The following is a 22744-nucleotide window of genomic DNA, read 5'->3' on the forward strand; positions in this document are numbered from 1 at the left end:
TCCTCACTTTAAGTTCCTTGGAAAAAGGTTGAAATGATGGGAATGAATGCATGTCATGCATGAATGCAACAAACACAAACATGGTCAACCAATACAAGGTTCAAAGTTCATCACCAGCATGGAGTTTAGGACAAAGCCCCCAGATAAGTTCTAAGGTTCACCTGCCAAACGGGTTCTAAAAGTTCCCAAGGTTATGGATCCTTCTTCGGATAATACCGGGTTAAGCAACTGCTCGCTTTCCAATATTATTCTCAAAAGAATCTCGCTTGAGTGTGATATCGCGTATCAACCAAACCAGACTTTTGGTCCGAAGTGGTCACCGCATCACATCCTAAGTAAGGCCAAGATGGGGTAAAGGTAAACTAAGGTCCTTGGCTTCACGGGCCCGTCGAAAGCAACAATGCCTCACAAATGACTTGTTTAGCACTATCACCCTCAAAGAGGCCTCCACCAAGCGGACAAAGGCTCAAGTCAACTCGGTAAGGATTGTCTCCTATCAAGTCAACCTGAATTATCATCCATCCTATCTCAAATGTGCCCCAAATCCGGGTATAGGATTTATCACAAGTATCCCCCAAAACCCAAAATAACAAACATTACAAACAATACAATTTAGCAAATATTCACAAAGCAAACATATAAACAAGCAAAGATAGGCTAAACCCTCAAATAAGTTTAAGCATATGTCCCCAGCAGAGTCGCCATTCTGTCGCGGCGGGATTTTTCACGAGATTAAGTATTGATTGAACTTAACCCGTTTGAAAAATATTTTAAATGCAAGAGTCGCCACCGTCTTTTATTTTATCCAAAAAGAGGAAGGGAAAAATAACGATAAATCCCTTTAGAGTTACGGGTTCGGGGGTTGGTTATGCAAAGGGAAGGTATTAGCACCCTCTACATCTGTGGTACTCCACAGGAACCTTTTTGCTTATGTTTATGTGAATGCTTTGCTTTTTTCGCTTTGATCGTTTGATTGGGGAGATGAGAAAAGAACTTGATTTTATTGTTTTTGGACTCGATAAAGTCGTAGACTTCATGCCTACGTATCTCCAAGGCGCAATGGAGAAATCAGAATCCACGTAGTTCTCCCAAAAGAACTAGGGGAAAGTCTGTTTTGTTGATTTTGGATTGGCGTGTCTTGCCATCTCTTGCTCGACCTAGGCGGGAGGCTTCGAGACTGACACGTCCTTTTGAAAATGTTTTTAAACTGAAAAGCCAAAGCTGGCAAAAGATTTGAATGAGCCTCAACCCCGAAACAATACATAAATGGGCTCATTATAAGGAAGCCCAAGAGTAAGCTTGTGAGTGTGTGAAAAGGGTTTCTTAAACGGCGACCGTTGGAATCGCATCGGGTTTCTCTTTTTTTGGATTTTTCAATTTTTTAACATAAAACGTGAACAATACGATTAAACACACAATACAGAACATAAAAAATGCGAGAAAGTAAATTATTACAACACAGTTGGCTATGAATAGTTAGTATTACGAATAGTTAGTGGTGTTAATCGAGCTGAAACTGAAACGAAACGGTTAGTAACAACATAAACAAATATAAAAAAAACAATGTAAACATTTACTTTAGACAAAATAAACATTTGATATAAATAAACATTTAATTAAAATAAATATTTAAAAAAATAATTAATTTAACTAACATTTAAATAAAACATATATGCAAAATAATAATAAAAGATAAACAATATTTAGTAAACAAAAGTAATATATATATATATATATATATATATATATATATATATATATATATATATATATATATATATATATATATATATATATATATATATATATATATATATATATATATATATATATATATATATTTATATTTTAGACAATAAATATATAGTAGACAAAATAATATATATGTACATTTAGACAAATAATATATAATAGACAAAAATAATATATATATATATATATATATATATATATATATATATATATATATATATATTTATTTAGATATATAATAGACAAAAATAATATATATATATATATATATATATATATATATATATATATATATATATATATATATATATATATATATATATTTAGATAAATAATATATTAAAACACATGTCGGCAAGCCGGAACTTTGCCGATTTCAGAGATAAGCGAAGAATATTACCTTGTGTGAAGAGGATGAACTTCTGATCGTCCAAATGATCGACCGAAAGCTGGAAACCGTCACCGACGCAGTGCTGGCTGCCTTCGTGAGTACCTGACTTCAACGTCGCTTTTGATCGGTGAAACGACGCCGGAATGAAATGAACCTTGGATATTTGTGACCTGGACTCAACGAACTTCAAAGATATGAAATCGGTTTTGTGTTTCGGTGAATAATCGGGACGATTTTGGGTTACCGAAAATGAAGAACAAGTGAAATACGGTAACCTTTTGGACAAATATTTCTTTTCAATTCTCTGTTTCTCTCACCACACGTTTTTTCCTTACTGATCCACCTTTCCCTTCTTTTTTCTTACTAACCACATCTATATATATATATTTAGATTACTTAAACAATAAGAAACCTAAAAAATATCTAACATAAATTAATAATATATATTTAGATTACTTAAACAATAAGAAACCTAAAAAATATTTAACATAAGTTAATAATATATATTTAGATTACTTAAACAATAAGAAACCTAAAAAATATCTAACATAAATTAATAATATATATTTAGATTACTTAAACAATAAGAAACCTAAAAAATATCTAACATAAATTAATAATATATATTTAGATTACTTAAACAATAAGAAACCTAAAAAAATATCTAACATAAATTAATAATATAATTTATATATTATATAATAATAATAATAATAAACTAATATAATATTAATCCTAATTAAATAAACTAATTAACAACTAAACACAATTAATATTAAACACAAATAATATTAAACGGCACACGATTAAAATACGATAAAATCGAGCGACACGAACGCGGTAAAAACGATGACAATTTGCACAGCAAAACAGACAAATTGATAAAACCAATAAACCAGTAAACCGGTAAACCAGTAAAATCAACAACACGACTCAAACAGACTCGATTAAATCACACGGCACAACACGTAATTAAATAAACAACCCTAGGCAATAATAAAATCAACACGACATCACGAAAACGCTGACAAACACAATCACAAATAATCGGACAATACGAAAACTCTAATATATTCGAAATACAGTCAAAATACCGACAAACAAACAATTAAATAGATAAAAACGCACAAAACCTAATCGAAGCGATGCCACGCACAAAAGAGATAAGTGAGATAAATACGAGGCAACGATATCGGCCAGGTTTTGCTAAAACAACGAAATACAACACGGTAAGCAACGAAAACACACAAAACCTAATCAAACCAGTTGTCACGCGAAGTTTAAGAAATTGAGATGAATACGAGACAACGAGATTAATCAAGATGTGGTCAACAAAGCCAAAGTCAAATTTTGGGGTGCGACAAGGAGAGTAATCGGAGAAAATGTATGTTGGGCGTTCATGGAGTGTCGATGTGAAGGATGATCATTAGAATAGTGCCCCATTTCTTGACAGTGCAAACACGATGACGACCTCGGGTTGGTTTGATGCGAGTGTTAAGCAGGTTCGAATAAGGCTCACGCAACAGATTTTGCCTTAGACTGCTGCAGGATTGTGACACTGCAAGGTTTGTAAGGCTGGCTGGGAACGATGTGTCCTCACGTTAATGTGCATTCTGCAGATAATGCGGCTGATTCCACTCTAACCTTGCCTGTGGCTCTGACTTACAGTTTGCCGGTGTGAACGAGAACATGTGATATGTGTAGTCCAATGAACAAACTTGACTTAGATCCAACATTTTTAGATATATCCACATTCAATTCTCTGACTTCAACAGTAAATTTTGGTGTCTTCAAAACCAGATCAGTTACACGAACTGACGGATATCTTGTGATGTTGCCTACGATCATCCACTTCCGTCTTCCTGGAGCGCGGTATTTCCAAGTTGTCTTCTTCCCTGGGTTTTTGTTTGAAGGCCTCATCATAAATTCTAAGCCATATATTAACGTTTGCAGCTTTGGATCCCGAGACGTAAAACCCACACCAAGTTTGACCGGCGACTGGCGTAAGCTGAGCTTAATTTCACTAATGGGTACAGTTTCAATAACACCATTTTTAAGCTTCAGCATTGACGTTATGATCCTGTTTCAGTTTGGTTTGAGTGGTTTTATTTCTAAACTGTAGCTGAACAAAAATTTACATGATGACACCAATATCCAACACACTGTGTTCTTAAGAACTGAAACCTGGTCTCATTGCATCCCCCATGTTTGATTTGTTTAGCTATTAGCATTCATGAATGGCTTTGGTCCAGGCTCATCATATTCCGTCTTGCTGCAGGACGAACATCAAGTCATGTTACATTGCTTATAACTTGTTGGTATGTGGCAGCATTCTGTTCATGGCTCGCGGTTCTTGCTTGCAGGTTAAAGACTTTGTAGCAACCTGTTAGTATTCGTTTTCACTTCTCCCCTACCGGCGTTGTAGCGTTGCCAACTATCATGAATAGTATAGGAACAATATCCCGTTTTGGTTCGTGCGCAGGTCGGGGGGTTTGTACGTTATAGTAGGCTTGGTTCTGGCATGGTTAGGATGTGGAGTTGCTGCAAGTTCATGGAATCTTCTGTGGCATATGCAATGTCGTTGCCTGTTCTGATGTGCAGGTTGAATACCGACAGATGTATTACAGGTATGAGCTTATTTCAACTAGAATTTTGGCCCGTTGGCTTCCTGGCTTGAATTTACTTGTGTACTGCAGCGTATAGTCATGTCCTACGGTGTAGCAGCTGGATTCACTTGTAGGCAGCTCGGAGAGTGCAGAATTGCTGACACTAAATTATTTGACGGCGGTCTGATATGGACTAGTAGCAGGATTCTATTTGACTGTGCCACTTTGGTTTGCTAGGCCTCTTGTGTGCAAGTGTGGAGGGCAATGATTCATAAGCCTATGACATGTTAGTCCTAACCCGGTGACTCTGCAAAATATGCATCTCTGGCTCCATGTGGTTCAGCAAAATCATATCAGGGACGAACTTCCTCTTTGTCCTGGTTGCAAAGTGTTACACGTAACTGTCAGTTGAAAGGCCATTAAACCACGACTTTGAAACAAGTTCATGGATGCAGTAAGTATATCATCCACTGGAGGTTTCTTGTCATCTACATATGGAAGCTTTTTGCTTCATGATAATCATCAAGTATTGCAGTTGCATCCTTGTGAATAGGAGATGCCGCCAATAGTACACCCTCATTCCCTGAACTGGTTCTGTTGGTTGCTATGAGCATGAGCCAGGCTTAGCGCATTTGGAGACTGCTACTGACAGGGTGCAGGACCTGTGCAATGCTTAATATTTTCCCATGAATACTGTAGGCCATATGTATAGTTTTACACTTGGTGTAATGGGTTCATGGCTTAATTACATCATGTGGAATGTTATTGATTTGGCATTACAATTGTTGTTTGCTGTCTTTTATAGTTGCAGGTCATGTTTGCATAATGCTATTGCCTTATGACTGCTATAAATGATGTTGTATGTTATGCAAATTTCTTTGTGCGTCCATATTGGCTCGCTTCAGGTTGTGGGTTACTTCCTTGTTTTCTTTTGCCGCTCATGCAGGTTATGGCTTCATGTATTGGACAGACAAAGTTTCATGACACCAACAAGAATCATGAAGCATTATGCTTACTTGGCCAATCCAAGAACAAAATGGAATATGGGAGATCACGGTCAAGATTAGCACAAGGATTTGGGATTTTAGGGTCTTTTAGGATTGAGTTGACTTTGGTCAAAGTTGACCAAAAAGTCAATTGTTGGCCCAAAGTTAACATTTCCAATTTGTGTATTTTTGATGTAATGAGCATTGTAATGGATAGTACATGATTACTTGAATGAGATTGATTGTTTTTTGACTTAAATGCATGACTTTGACTTCGAATGCATTGATGAACATCAAATCTTGTATGAACTTGGTATTATATGGAAATGAATAACTTGAATTGCATATTGACTCGAAATGAATGGAAACGTGAATGAGTAGACTCGATTGAATAAACCCAAGATTGATGGACCATCCACCATGATATTGAAAATGAAGTGAATGGAAAATGGCCTTCAATAGATAATAACCAAAGCCCAAAGACCAATGAAACAAGAACTAATGCATTGGGTAATGAGACGTGAATGAGGGATTGATGGAACTATAGACAACCATGAATGAACCAAACAAGGACCTGCAATGACCAGGTGAAATAATCAGATGAAAGGAACGGGACAAGTGAGGGTTCTGGGTCTATGGACTTGAACTTAAACCAATGATCATGAGCAAGCAAAAACTGAACATGTAAGGCCATGAGGTGAATGCCAATCGAACTAAGGAGACCTCCGTAATAGACCACGAGCAAGCGTGCCTTGAATGGATCTTGACCGAGAAAGTAAAACACACATACCATGGAATGATGGTGAACCAATACAATGGGGCTAGGGACACATACAAGGAGTGATGACCACGAATTAGGGTTTAGGGACACCGCGATCAAATGAGGATCCCAAGATTAGGGTTTTGCTTCACCAAGAGGCCAAAGTTGAATCATCAATGTTGGGCACAAAACACAAGCTTCAAGAGCCGCCTCCACTTATGGTTTGATTGATTGGGCCACCTTTAGTTGTAGAGAAACCTTAGCTTCCACTAAATGCAAGCACAAAAGCTAGGAATCCAAGATACTTGTCCTCTTATACTGGACCATGGTTATGCAGATGATATGAATGATGTGAAGACATGCATATGACTGGGGTTAGTGACCTAGATGAACTTTGTGAAAGATAGGGTGAATTTTGGGGTATGACAGCTGCCCATATTTAATCTTCTCAAACCTGAATGTAGGGATAATAACAGCTCCCGAACATTCAAGGTAGGAAAGGATTAAATACTAGAATATCGAAAAATTTGCCCACCGGGAACAAATGAAATGTGAAGATAGGTCACAAAGAAATTCTTCACTGAGATATAGGGTGAACAAACTAGCTTTTGTGCGGGCAGCTGTTGGGGATGTAAATGTTATTTTGGTGAAATGGGTAGTTATGAAAGGTTAGAGATGCATGACATATGCATGATGCTGATGCAATAAGATTGATATCTCTTTTTTCCAACAAGCTCTCTGGTTTTTATGAGCAAGTTTTCATTTTTCTTTTTACTTTTTTTTTCTTCAAAACTCTTAGGCAAGCGCTGAGAACATTTTACGCTGGGGAGAAATGGGTGAAAGATTCTTTGAAACATGGTTTACCAAGTGGAACCTGGACTTTATTTTTTGTTATAACTGGGAAGAAAGAAAGGGAAGGAGACCAAACACAATTCGTCTTTACTGAAGGATGAGTTCCGAAGTTGACCTTATCGGAGAGAGGAGAAAAGGGTAAAAGGAGGGGCTCCGAAGTTAACCTTATCGGAAAGAGAAGAAATGGATCCCGAAGTTAACCTTATCGAGGAGAGAAGGGAAGTATCCTGAGGTTAACCTTATCAGGGAGAGAAGAAACGAAAACGAGCTTCCGAAGTTACCCTTATCGGAAAGAGAAGGAGTGAAGCCTAAAGTTAACCTTATCAGGAAGAGAAGAAATAGATCCCGAAGTTAACATTATCGGAAAGGGAAGAAAATAGTCCTGAAGTTAACCTTATCAGGAAGAGAAGAAATGACGACATCGCTGGGGAAACATTCTAAAGTTAACCTTATTGGAACTGGAGAAAGACATAGGGGGGTCCCAAAGTTAACCTTATCGGGAAGAGAAGACACGAGAAAGGGAGTTCCGAAGTTAACCTTATCGGAAAGGGAAGAAATGGATCCTGAAGTTAACCTTATCAGAGAGAGAAGAAGGGGGATACAGATTTCCGAAGTTAACCTTATCGGAAGGAGAAGAAGGGTATCCTGAAGTTAACCTTATCAGGAAGAGAAGAGACACGGGGCCCGAAGTTAACCTTATCGAAAGGGAAGAAGGGGTACTGAAGTTAACCTTATCAGGAAGAGAAGAAAGTTTCCGAAGTTAACCTTATCGGAAGGGAAGAAGGGGTCCTGAAGTTAACCTTATCAGGAAGAGAAGAAAGTTTCCGAAGTTAACCTTATCAGAAGGGAAGAAGGGGTCCTGAAGTTAACCTTATCAGGAAGAGAAGAAAGTTTCTGAAGTTAACCTTATCGGAAGGGAAGAAGGGGTCCTGAAGTTAACCTTATCAGGAAGAGAAGAAAGTTTCCGAAGTTAACCTTATCGGAAGGGAAGAAGTGGTCCTGAAGTTAACCTTATCAGGAAGAGAAGAAAGTTTCCGAAGTTAACCTTATCGGAAGGGAAGAAGGGGTCCTGAAGTTAACCTTATCAGGAAGAGAAGAAAGTTCTGAAGTTAACCTTATCGGAAGGGAAGAAGGGGTCCTGAAGTTAACCATATCAGGAAGAGAAGAAAGTTCCGAAGTTAACCTTATCGGAAGGGAAGAAACAAGTTATAGCCATATGACTCACTCTAAAGTGAATGGAAGGCTTGGTCAACATGTTCAACTTGCAAAGACACACAGGAAGATCTGATATTGTGTATGTTTGACACGGCTGGGGTATGGTTTGGCCAATGGAACTGGACTTACAAACGGTTCTCCCGACTGGGACCGAACGTCGTAGGGTATTGAAAGATGGTTTATCCACCAAGTTGGATTCCAGGAAAGTGCCGACAGAAATGGGCTATTAAGTAGTGCCAAGAGAGTTTTGGACTTGCTTCTTTCTCGTTTAGAGAGCTTTATGATTATATCAAATGATATGCATGAGATGATATGAATTATGCATGACAGGCTTATGCAATGGTATGACGGTCCACGGATGACCCAAGTTTGGGCGTGGTGTGCCCTGAACAGAGGTACATCGGCTTGGGTGACCAGTCTTCTGATTTATGGGGTGTGAGCTGCATCTCGCATGACTTCCCAACTTCTCGACCTCCTACTGCTGTTGGAAGAAGGGGCCTGCCGTGAACCCTCTGATACCCAGACTGGCGCGTAAACGTACGGGGGGTCTACCAAGGCGAATGACAAATCTCCTTGGTCGTATTCTCACAGGTCTGAGGGCGATCTTATATCTTCGTGCGATGTATGCAACAACAATGGGTATCATGGTTACCTTTAGACACTCTGTGACCAACGTAAAAATCGAATTTTCATTTCAGCGTTACTGTTGTTATCCCCGAAATTTTCAATGCGTTGTTTATATAGAAATAACAGTTATATTTCGCACATAAGAAAAAAGAAAAAAAAACGAGGAGATTCTGAATGAAGATTTTATTGATTGAAAACGGGCCCGTAAATGGGCGCTTACAATAAGGAAGCAACTCCTAAATGAGGTAATTGCATGAAAACAAATTGGCAATAGGAAAATCTCGGATTTCCATTAAGGTCCAATCATGCTATAGCCGTTATACTTTCTGAATCTTCACACTTTGCCCCAGTCGATAGTGACTGGATTGATCCCTCCGTTCGGGTTTCCATTGCTTGGGAGGACATATCCACAGACCCTGAACAATACGCAGTCTTGCCTATCAATCCCTAACTTTTGCCTAGACCGTCCTTTCGGGTTTTTGACCTAGCGGGATACCCTTTTTTTGCCTAAGTTGTCCCTTCGGGAGAGGATCAACTTAGCGGGTTTTCAATTCTTTTGTTTTATATCCCTAATTTTTGCCTGGACCTTTTCCTTTTTTGCAGTCCACCGGGATGCCCATTTTTGCCTAAGTTGCCCCCTGGGGTAACCAACTTAGCGGGTCACATATCAGGCATAATATTTTTTGACTGCGTCTACATTTATGGGTGACGCCAGATCGTCCCCATCCATATTTGAGAGGATCAGGGCTCCGCCTGAGAAAACCTTTCTCACGACATATGGTCCTTCGTAATTGGGTGTCCACTTTCCCCGAGGGTCTGTGTGGATAGGCAGGATCTTTTTGAGTACCAGTCCGCCAACCTAGATATTCCTGGGACGTACTTTCTTATCGAAAGTCGTCTTCAACCGCTTCTGATAGAGTTGTCTGTGGCACAGGGCTGTCATGCGTTTCTCTTCGATGAGGTTCAGTTGATCGAGTCTGGCCTGAATCCATTCTGCTTCGTCCAGTTTGACGTCTTCTAGGATTCTTAGCGAGGGGATCTCAACCTCAATTGGGAGGACTACTTCCATACCGTATACCAGAGAGAACGGGGTTGCCCCGGTCGAGGTTCATACCGAAGTACGATAGCCATGCAGTGCAAAGGGCAACATCTCGTGCCAATCCTTGTATGTATTCACCATCTTCTGAACAATTTTCTTTATGTTCTTATTGGCTGCTTCTACTGCACCATTCATCTTTGGCCGGTAAGGTGAAGAATTATGGTGTTCGATCTTGAAACTCTCGCATAATTCTTTCATCATCTTGTTGTTAAGATTCGAACCATTATCAGTGATGATCTTTTTAGGAATCCCATAGCGGCAGATGATGTCGCGTTTCAGGAAGCGGGCTACCACTTGTTTGGTGACGTTTGCGTACGACGCAACTTCTACCCATTTGGTAAAATAGTCGATGGCGACCAGGATGAACCTATGCCCATTTGAAGCAGTCGTTTCAATACGGCCGATCACATCGATGCCCCACATAGCGAACGGCCATGGCGATGAAATGACATTGAGAGGTACCGGAGGCACGTGTATCCTGTCAGCATAAATTTGGCATTTGTGACAAGTCTGCACGTGACGGAAGCAGTCCGTCTCCATGGTCAACCAGTAGTATCCTGCTCTGAGGATCTTTTTAGCCATTGAATGCCCATTGGAGTATGTCCCAAACGATCCTTCATGCACGTCTCCACTTCGCGTATGTCTATGCATCTGGCAATACTGAATCATAGCTTCGCTTATACAACACATCTCCACTTAAGAAGAACTTAGAGGAGAGCCTCCTTAAAGCTTTCTTGTCTGTGATCGACGCGTTATCTGGGTACACCTGTTTTTCGAGATACGTTTTGATGTCATGATACCAGGGTTTGCCATCTGACTCTTCCTCGGTAGCTAGACAGTATGCGGGCTCATCTAGGCGGTCAATGATGATAGCAGGAGCCTGATTCTTCCAAGTGATTTTGAACATGGCCGCTAGGGTAGCAAGGGCATCTGCTAATTGATTCTCTTCCCTCGGGATGTGATGAAAAGAGATTTCATCAAAGTAAGGGATCAATTTCAGGACATGTTTTGTATGGAATCAACTTCTGATCGCGGGTCTCCCAATCTCCCCGTACTTGGCTAATGACCAGAGCTGAGTCTCCATAAACCTCAAGTATCTTGATCCTCAAGTCGATTGCCGCTTCAATACCGAAGATACATGCCTCGTACTCTACCATATTGTTGGTGCAGTCGAAACACAATCTTGCGGTGAAAGGCAGATGAAATCCTGTTGGCGATGTGATGATGGCACCTACTCCATGGCCTCGTGCGTTGGAAGCACCATCGAACGCGAGCATCCATCGTGATCCCGGTTCGGGTCCTTCTTCGGGGCCTGGGATATTGCACTCTCTTATGAATAGGATGTCCTCATAGGGGAAATCGAATTTCATTGGCTGGTAGTCTTCCACCGGCTGGTGGGCCAAGTAATCAGACAAAACACTTCCTTTGATGGCTTTCTGGGTGACATGTTGAATGTCGTACTCCGTCAAGGCCATCTGCCAACGAGCAACCCTCCCGGTCAGAGCAGGTTTCTCAAAGATGTACTTAATTGGGTCCATTTTGGAGATCAGTAGAGTGGTGTGTGTCACCATGTACTGCCTTAATCGTTTGGCGGCCCAGGCGAGGGCGTAACAAGTTTTTTCTAGCAGTGAATACCTCGATTCGCAATCAGTGAACTTCTTGCTAAGGTAGTAGATGGCATGTTCCTTTCTACCTGTTTCGTCGTGTTGACCCAACACGCAGCCCATAGAGTCCTCTAGAACTGTCAAGTACATGATAAGTGGTCTTCCCGGTACCGGTGGTATCAAGATGGGTGGCTCCTGGAGATACTGCTTTATCCTCTCAAAGGCTCTTTGGCAGTTCTCATTCCATTTGACGGCTTGGTCGTTCCGCAAGAGCTTGAAGATCGGTTCGCATGTGGCAGTCAGGTGCGAGATGAACCTGGCTATATAGTTCAACCGTCCTAAAAACCCACGAACTTCTTTTTCTGTTCTCGGTACGGGCATAGCTTGTATGGCTTTAACTTTGTCGGGATCCACCTCAATGCCACGTTGGCTCACGATAAAACCTAGCAACTTGCCAAATCTTACTCCGAACGTGCATTTGTTTGGATTAAGTCTCAATCGGAACTTCCTCAGCCTTTCAAATAGCTTGTGCAGGTGGGTGAGGTGTTCCTCTTCCGTTTGGGACTTAGCGATCATATCATCAACGTAGACTTCAATCTCTTTTTGGATCATATCATGAAAGAGGGTGACCATAGCTCTTTGATACGTTGCCCCAGCGTTCTTCAGGCCGAACGACATGACTTTGTAGCAGAAGGTTCCCCACGGGGTGATAAACGTTGTCTTCTCCCTGTCTTCTGGATCCATTTTTATTTGGTTATATCCCGAGAAGCCATCCATGAAGGAGAATACAGAGAATTGTACGGTATTGTCCACTAACACGTCAATGTGTGGCAGTGGGAAGTCATCCTTTGGACTAGCCCTGTTCAGGTCTCTGTAATCCATGCACATGCGTACCTTGCCATCCTTCTTAGGTACAGGAACGATATTGGTAACCCACTGGGGGTAATTCGCAACAGCTAGAAAACCCGCATCCAACTGTTTTTGAACCTCTTCCTTGATCTTGATAGCCATATCAGGTCGAGTTCTCCTCAGTTTCTGCTTCACTGGAGGACAGTCCTGTTTAAGCGGCAAACGGTGCATCACAATGTCTGTGTCTAACCCAGACATATCTTGATATGACCAAGCAAACACATCGACATATTCGTGCAGTAACTCAATCAGCCTCTTCTTGACCTCGCCATGTAGGTCGGCGCCAATCCTGATTTCCTTCTTGCAGTCTTCGGTTCCAAGATTGACAGTCTCCAACGACTCTTGATGCGGTTGAATCAATTTGGACTCCTGCTGTAGTAGCCTGGCTAGCTCCTCTGGGAGTTCACAACCTTCGTCACAATCTTCCTCGGCTTGGTAGATCGGACTCTCGAAATTATAATCAGCCATAGCATTTTTGTTGTCAATGGAATCCGAGTCGGATCTGCATGAGTGATTCATGCTTTATTTTAGAAAAAACCTATTTTTTGAAAAAAATGACAAAAGAAAGACAGAGAGCGAAATTGTATGCGAAACACTCATTTTATTTCATTTAAAACAATGATGAAAACAACGGGGGGCCTACAGGTTCTCCTATGCCTTGGGCACGGGCATAGGGTTCCGAAATGAAAAATAGAAAATTACGTTTGACTGGAAGTGACTTTAGGTAGGTCCACTTCTGTCCAATTATGGAGCTGCTGTCCCGCGGTTTTCTTGAGCACGAAGCAATCGGCTTCTGAGGTATTAAGGTCTTCGCCCACCATGGTGACCTGTTCCAGGAAGAGATGCCCAACACTTATGAAGTTTCCCGGAATAGAGAGGGCCATCTCGTCGCCCCCTATGGGTGTATTTTGCTGGGTCGCCTGTTCTGGATGGTACCCTAAGCCATACCTATTTTTGTTGACAGGCAGCTCAAAGATTCTCCCCCATCCCTCCGGATGGCCTGCTTTTATTATTGTCTGAGCATCCTTTAGGGACGACATTGGGAGCTCAGATTTTCCGGATGCTCTTCTGTTGAGGGGATTCATCAACACGTTGGCGATCTCGAATGCCTGAAAGGGTGTTTCATGAGTCTCCCCATCCACTTCAACATACCGGAAGGAGGATAGTTGGCTGACCAAAATGTCTTCTTCTCCATCGATGGTGACCAACTTGTCACTGATGATAAACTTTAATTTTTGATGGAGGGTAGAGGTTACTGCCCCTGCAGCGTGGATCCATGGGCGGCCCAAGAGGCAACTATATGCTGGATGGATATCCATCACATAGAAGGTCACGAAGAAGGTGTACGGCCCAATCTTGATGGAAAGGTCCACCTCTCCGACGACTGATAACATGAAATAATATCACACTTTTGAACTCGATTTAATTAAATTATATTATTATTTGTTTCGATTTATTTTATATTATTCGATATTACTTGGTATTTTCCTTCTATTTATTCCAGGCAACATTATTTGAAGCATACGTGAAAAAGAAAGAAAAGGAGGTGCAAAAAGATGATAAGAAGCAATTTCCACTAAAGCCCAGCCCATAACTATCAACTAGAAGCGCTGAAGCTGTGACGACCGCCACACAAGGTGTGACGAGCGTCACGCCCCCCTGCTTTGTGTTACGAGCGTAACACATGGTGTGACGAACGTCATACCCCCATTCTTATATTTTTGGGTTTGACGCGTAACAGAAGCACGTTCATCCTGCTTCTTCGCTTGACCAGTAGACTCGTTGAAACTTACTGAATGGACTATGGAAGAAACAGTTACAAAATGGATTGATATAAATAGGACCAATTATGGAACCCTGCTGCTCTCGCTCAATTTTCCAGTTTTCGGCACCGTATTATTTTTACTGTTTTTCTTATTTTCCAGCACTCTACTTTCCTAGCAAATTTTTATTCCCTTTTCTTTTCCAGTCAATTTTAGAGCATTCGATTAATTTTCTCACAATAGTTTCTACACCGGAAACTATTGTGTAATTTTTACTGGATCTAACCTTACGTTAGATCATAGTATTTTATTCCTTCATTTTTATTTTCTTGTCCGATCGAAGATTGTAAGAACAAATCCAACCGGTTTGTGGTGGAGAGTTCAAGCATCGAAGCTAGGAATAATCAAGACTTCTATTAATTTTACAGGTTCTTTAATTTTATTGTTTAAATTTATATATGCTCTGCACTGCTATTTATTTATACTGTCTGTCTGATATGGCTGTATGTAAGCATAATTATTGTTTCGGCTTGTTTAGCATGTCTGGCTAAATAAACTTAGATATCAGTATGTAAAGTAAGCGGAATGAAGGAATCAAAACTAAGTTGGTTTAAATTTGTTTAAAAACATAATCACTCTTTTTATGGTCTCAATTTACAGAGTTAATACCAAGGTTTTTGTACGAGAGTAAAAGACATAAAGAAGTTAAAATCAATAGAACGACGGTTTGAGCTTTTAACTGGACAGTGTAAATTGGACATTAATTTTAAATCAGGGCGAAAGCAATTTTTTAGAGTTAATGAAATTCTAATCATTTTCAAAAAGTATTTTTAAAGGTTAGATGCGAGGACGAGAGTTAAGCATTTAAGTTTAATTATATAATCTAAGTCAACAGAGCGAGAGTTTGAGACAAGGGTGTTTAAATGGTTAGCATTTTCTTAAAAAGAGTTTCTATAGACTCTATTGTTTTCAAAAAGTGATTTTGGACTTAACTAATAAGTGACAGCGCACGTTAATATAAAGTCATAGTCTATTCAACAGAGCGAGACTTTGAGAAAAGGCTTTTAAATCAGTAGTGTATACTGAAAAGATTTATTTTAAAACTACGAAATCGACGAAGATTTGATTCCCTAATTACGACGAACTGCATACCGATATCCGCTTATTTGATATTTAATCTAGATCTTATTTTAGTTTTATTTTTTCCCCCTAATCAACAAAGTATAGTCCGCCTTAGCTTTACGAAGTAACCTTAGAAAACGGTATATCGATTCATAAGTCCCTGTGGGATCGATATCTTTTATTACTATGCGATTAGACTGTGCACTTGCAGTTAATACTTCAATAGACTCATAAAGTCGCGATCAAGTTTTTGGCGCCGTTGCCGGGGACTTTTATTTAGTCGATATCGTAACTCTTCCGTTACGCTGTAGAGACTAAGGCAATTTTTATTTCTTTTTTTTCCGTTGATTTGTATGCCACACACTCACTCACAAGGCGAACCGTATTACTTACGAATCAACGACGTTGAACGATATCTCCGAGTCTTACGATGAATTTGGGAGTATCGTACTGCAAACAATCTTCCTCCAATCGAAAGTGTTGATCTTAAAAATCTTCTTCCTTCGCTGATACCAGAGATGGTAGAACCAGCTCGTGCTCTTCGAGATTACGCTGCTCCATCGCAAGATGAGCCACATTCGAGTATTGCTCCACCCGCAATCGAAGCAAACAACTTCGAACTTAAACCTTCGCTGTTACAAGTAGTACAACAGAATCAATTCTCTGGAAATCCTACCGAGGATCCAAACCTTCATTTATCCGTATTTGTTCAATACGCTGATACTGTTAAAGCTAATGGTGTCACTTCAGAGGCAATTCGACTTCGTCTTTTTCCTTTCTCGTTAAGAGATAAAGCTAGAAGATGGCTTCAGTCTCTTCCTTCCAACTCAGTCACCACATGGAATGAGTTGAAGAAAGTCTTTCTTGCCCGATATTTTCCTCCAAGCAAAACAGCTATGTTAAGAGCCCAGATAAATGGATTTAAACAGAAAGATAACGAGTCTCTTTTCGAAGCTTGGGAAAGATACAAAGACATGATGAGACTTTGTCCACACCATGGTTTAGAGGACTGGTTAGTAATTCATACTGTCATACGGTGAACTGACTTCGTGTGTTTTTGCTTTGGAAAACAAATGTCGCGGATAGCAAGAGTCGCCACCGACTTTTCTTTTATCCAATAAGGAAAGGTGGAAAAGAACAGGAAAGACCTTAATTAGATTTTGGGTTCGGGAGGTACATTATACAAAGGGAAGGTGTTAGCACCCTTTGTATCCATGGTTATCCATGGGCTCTTAATTGCTTGATCACTTATGTTTGTCTGAAAAAAGTGTTTGTGAATTGCTTAAAAAAATGTTTTGGAAAGAGAGTTTAACTTTGTAATGATTCTTGTACGAATGTATACAAAGTATTTATCTCGTTTAATTTTGAAAGCGGTTTAGAAAAATATAACTTGGCAATGATTCTAGTGCGAATGTATACCAAGTGGTGATTTTCTGGTATTTGCAAAGTGTGAGGTATGAAAAATGTTTTAGGTTGTGAGCCAGCAATTAAGAGTTATACCTACCCAAGGCCTTTGTGGGCATTTCCTATCCTTATGAGGGTAAAATTGTCCTTACTATTGAGAAGTAAGTAGTTTTATCCTTTGGATGTAAAAGGGTCATCGTAGGGTCGTCGATTGGTCATGGAAGGCAACATTTGTAAGGATACCTTAGCATTCGAAGGGACGATCATCATTAACCGTAGGCTACAACGACGGGTCATCGAGGGACAAAATCATATATTCGCAAGCAACATCCGAGGGACAATGATTTATTTTATAGGGACATGATGATTTAATCGAAGGGTCTTTGCTAAGTGTATCCCCACATTCGCGGGACATGACCATAATACCGGAATACCGTAAGGCAACAAAGAGAGGTCCAAGATCACATATTCAGAGGCAATATTTTACAATCAATTAGGTAGTGGTGATCAATTAGGTAATTAGGTCCATATTATAATCAATTAGGTAATTAGGGTGAATCTCCCCATGGGTATCCCACAGATAAAGTGGAATACCTAGCAAGCTACCTTCTCCGGGAGTATGTGAACCCTTACAAAATTCAGCAAACAGGTCAGAATACCAAATCAGGGTGCAATCGAGAATTACACCACAAAAGAAACACAGCGGTAGGAATGTCAGGCAAAATAACACATGGTTAGAATAAACAGATCAGATAAGCATAGAACAGAACAGAAAAATCAGCGACTGTCACATTCGCCCCTGCCTCGCCTAGCGAAGGCTTAGCGAATACTCGCTACATACTCGCTTAGCGATGTGCTAGCGAGCGGCTGCGGGTTCTGGTTTTAATAGCAGTACAATTCCAGAAAGCTCCAAACCCTATGGCATCCATTACAGAAATTACATGGTTAAACGTTCAAGATATTCATACATACTTAAATTCGCATGCAAAACTTAAGATATTTTCATAAATTCAATCATAATGCCACATGCAGGTTAAGATCATAGAGCGATAATAGTAATGCAAACCTGTTTGCAACTGAATTGCAACCTTGAATTGGCAAGTCACTCTTAGGGTTGGCGCCGAATTGAGTTGGGCGGAAGTAACCTTGGTGCGGATGAGTTTCCTTCAGGGTTTCCTTTAGGGTTGCTCTAAATTCTCTGGGTTAGCCTCCAGGGTTTGCTGTGCCTTCTTTCTATCTCCTCTTTTCGTTCTCCCTTTTCTTGACTGAAGTGCTGGTATTTATAATGCTTTTTCGTAACCTAATGGGCTCAGAATGAAGCCCAAAATTTCTGGTATTCGCAAGCTTCGCTAGGCGAGTGGTGTAGCGAAGGGTTCGCTAGGCGAAGGATTTGCTCGCCTAGCGAGCATGCCAGTTTGAGCATTTTCTGGATTTGGCCATCTGTGAGCTGGGTCTTTGTTCCCTTAAGATCAATGCCTTGAAAAATAAGTTGGAGTGCCTTGAAAAATGCCTTGTAATATTAACGGGCAAATTTTGGGGTATGATAGCTGCCCCTGTTCAATATTCTTGAACCGAGAGAGTTAGAATGGTGTGTACGCCATTCGTGGTCTGGAGGTGGAAGATTATTGAACACTTAGACTGCCCCAAAATTTTCACTTGTTAATCAACAGTTAGTCTTGATGGAGATGGGCTTAAAGATGCCATCCAGGAAGTTTAATGATGAGAGCTTCAGAGTGCGTCATACATTAGACGATATCTGAAGACATGGGTGTCATACCGGGTCATACGCTAGACCGTATAGTGAGTCATCCATTAGGCTGTCGACTTCGCTGGGGAGTCAGAGTGTGTCATACGCTGCTGGGGATAAGGGATCAGAATGGATCATACGCTAGACCGTATCTGAATAGCAGAGTGAGTTGTCCTTTAGGCGGTGACTTCACTGAGGATGAAAGATCAGAATGGACCGTACGCTAGATCGTATCCGAGTTGCAGAATGAGTCGTCCATCAGACTGTATCTGAGGATGAAAGGGTAGTCGTACGCTAGACCATGTTTCAGAATGTACCGTACACTGGGTAGTATCGGAGGAATAAAGATCAGAATGGACCATACGCTAGATCATATCCGAGGGGTGAACATCCAAATGGGTCGTACGCTAGACCGTATTGGAGCAGTTGGAGGAACCATACGTTAGGCTGAATCAGAATGAACCGTACGTTAGGCTATATCTGACAATATTTGTACATGTTGGATTTGCAATAAATGTCTGGGATGGGCTTAAAGATGCCACCATTAGGAGAATATCAGAGTGCTTGTCTGAACGGATGTTCATGTGGATTATATCTGAAAGATATAAATGTAATCGATAAAGATGTCCGTCTGAATGGATCTTTATTTTGACTGTATCCGGAGGATAATTAACCTGAAAAATAAAGTTAGCTTTATGCCATGTCATGATGCATGAGATATTTTATAAATGTGAACAATGTATGCATGTGTATGCTGTGAAATGATGTAATGAATGAATTATGCGTCTGAAAAGTTTTTCCTGGCGACTCCCTGGGGAAAATAAATCCCCATCTTCTGGTTGGAGATACTTGTATTGATGACCCTTTCTTAGCTGGGGATACTTGATTTCTGTCTGATGGTGGAAACACTCAACAGAGCCTGGCTGGGGACGGAAGAGATGACCATTCTGTCTGGTGATGCCAACCTCTTCTGGGAAATAGCTGGTTTTTGTTGGGGAATAGAATTAGCAACCGGATTCATTGGAACGCATGGTTAGACCTTCTCCTCGATCCCGAAGTCTTTTGTAATTGCTATTTCCGTTTTATGCATGTATTTTTGATAAACATCGATCATATTCAAATGCATATACCAATTCAATCTAAATCAATGGACGTTTATGCAAACAAAACAGAGAAAGTAAAACAAAAGCATTTTTTTTTGGAAACAAAATTGTATTGATTTTGAAAGAGGGCCTATAAACAGGCAATTTGTGTACAAGGAGACAGAAATCCTAGTAAGAGGAAATTGCCAAGAAAACGAAGAGAAAGCTATGCAGAAAAAGTCCTATTGATTTTAATTCCACTACTGCCATTATGTCTTCAAGCCTCTCATCTCCTGCTGTCGGATAAAAGTGATTGGCTTGTTCAGTCCTTTGAATTTGGGTGAAACTGACTGAGAACGGGACATAGTCATACGCTTTAATCCCTAATTCTTGCCTGGACCGCCTTTTCAGGTTTTCAGTCCACCAGGATACCCTTTTTTGCCCAAGCCTCCTTTTCAGGTTTTCGACTTGCCGGGTGTACATTTTTACATGTTTATCCCTAATTTTTGCCCGAACCCTTTTGGTTCGCCGGGATGCCCTTATTTTTGCCTAGGTACGTCAACCTAGCGGGTCTCTTTTATGCGTAGTATTTTTTAACTATGTCTGCGTTCACGGGATGTGGGAAGTCTTCGCCATCCATTGTAGCAAGTATCATGGCTCCACCAGAGAATACCTTCTTAACTACAAATGGCCCTTCGTATGTGGGAGTCCATTTTCCCCTGGGATCACTTTGTGGTAGAATGATACGCTTGATCACCAAGTCGCCGATTTGATACACCCGTCTCTTGACCCTTTTGTTAAATGCCTGGGTCATGCGCTTCTGATATATCTGCCCATGACAAACAGCCGCAAGTCTCTTTTCATCAATCAAATTTATCTGATCGAGTCGAGTCTGAATCCATTCATCCTCGTCTAAACCTGCCTCTTTCATGATTCTTAGAGAGGGAATCTGAACTTCCACCGGTAAGACGGCTTCCATTCCGTAGACTAAAGAGAAAGGAGTTGCCCCTGTCGAAGTGCGTACTGAAGTGCGATAACCATGAAGAGCAAATGGTAACTTCTCATGCCAGTCTTTGTACGTCACTGTCATCTTTTGTATAATCTTCTTAATATTCTTATTAGCAGCTTCTACGGCGCCGTTCATCTTTGGCCGGTACGGAGAAGAGTTATGGTGTTTTATTTTGAACTGCGTGCAGAGTTCAGTAATCAGCTTGTTGTTCAAATTGGTACCATTATCAGTGATAACTCTTTCAGGGACGCCATATCGACAAATAAGACTATTCTTGATGAACCGTGCCACCACATTCTTGGTGACGGAAGCAAATGAGGCTGCCTCTACCCACTTTGTAAAGTAATCAATAGCAACAAGGATGAAACGATGTCCATTAGAAGCAGTAGGTTTAATCTCTCCAATCATATCAATGCCCCACATTGCAAAGGGCCAAGGGGCTGTCAACGCGTTTAATGGAGCAGGAGGCACATGTACTTTATCCGCATAGATCTGGCACTTGTGACAAGTTCTGGAGTGATGGTGGCAATCAGCTTCCATGGTAGACCAATAATACCCTGATCTCAGAATCTTCTTGGCCATTGTATGTCAACTAGAATGAGTCCCAAAAATACCGTCATGCATGTCTTCCATAATCTTTTCTGCTTCCTTTTTATCCACATAGAGAAGCAGAGTCGAATCATGATTACGTTTGTATAATACTCCATTACTCAGAAAGAATTTAGCGGAGAACTTCCTCAGGAATTTTCTGTCGTTGATGGACCCCCCTTCAGGGTATTCTTGAGCTTCTAAATATCTTTTTATTTCGTGGAACCAAGGTTTCTCTTCTACTCCATCAGTATTAAGTTCATAACAATAGGCTGGTTCATCTAGTCGTTCAATGGTGATCATGGGAGCTTCATTGTCCCATCTGACTCTGAACATAGAGGACATGGTAGCCAAGGCGTCTGCCAACTGATTCTCCTCTCGTGGAATATGTTCGAATGTAATCTCTTCAAAATATGGGATTAATGTCAGCACACGTTCTTGATAAGGGATGAGATTCTGATGTTTAGTGTCCCATGCTCCTTTGATCTGACTGATTACCAAAGCTGAGTCTCCATACACACTCAAAAACTTGATTCTCAGGTCTATAGAAGCTCTGAGTCCCAAAATACATGCTTCATACTCGGCCATATTGTTGGTACAATCAAAACATAGTCTAGCAGTGAAAGGCGTATGGCAACCTTTGGGAGAAATAATTACAACACCAACACCATTGCCCAACGCATTAGAAGATCCATCGAAAACCATAGTCCATCGGGATCCCAGTTCGAGTCCTTCATCTGGCCCATGTTCTTCGTAATCAGTAACAAGCATGACATCCTCATCTGGGAACTCAAAATTCATAGATTGGTAATCATCCACTGCTTGATGAGCCAAATGATCAGCTAGCACACTTCCTTTGATTGCTTTCTGGGTAGTATACTGGATATCATACTCTGTTAAAATCATCTTCCATCTTGCTATTCTTCCGGAGAGGGCAGGTTTCTCAAATATGTATTTGATGGGATCCATCTTAGAAATCAACAAAGTTGTATGATTCAACATATACTGTCTTAGTCGGCGAGCAGCCCAGGCCAAAGCACAGCAAGTTCTCTCGAGCAGTGAGTATCTTGTTTCACAGTCGGTAAACTTTTTGCTAAGGTAGTATATGGCATGCTCTTTTCGACCAGACTCGTCCTGTTGCCCCAACACGCACCCCATTGAATTTTCTAACACGGTCAAATACATGATTAGAGGTCTTCCTTCAACTGGCGGTATCAGGATCGGAGGT

General features: G+C 40.6%; 1 non-coding gene across 1 annotated transcript; it reads right to left on the reverse strand.

The window, feature by feature from the left end:
• Nucleotides 1-16582: 16582 nt before the first annotated feature.
• On the reverse strand, nucleotides 16583-16689 carry LOC127098888 (small nucleolar RNA R71). Its single transcript, XR_007793572.1, has one exon. It is a non-coding gene; the product is annotated as a small nucleolar RNA R71 (small nucleolar RNA).
• Nucleotides 16690-22744: the final 6055 nt, after the last annotated feature.

This window comes from Lathyrus oleraceus, chromosome 6 (genome assembly GCF_024323335.1).
Source record: "Lathyrus oleraceus cultivar Zhongwan6 chromosome 6, CAAS_Psat_ZW6_1.0, whole genome shotgun sequence".
NCBI classification, from domain to species: Eukaryota; Viridiplantae; Streptophyta; class Magnoliopsida; order Fabales; family Fabaceae; genus Lathyrus; species Lathyrus oleraceus.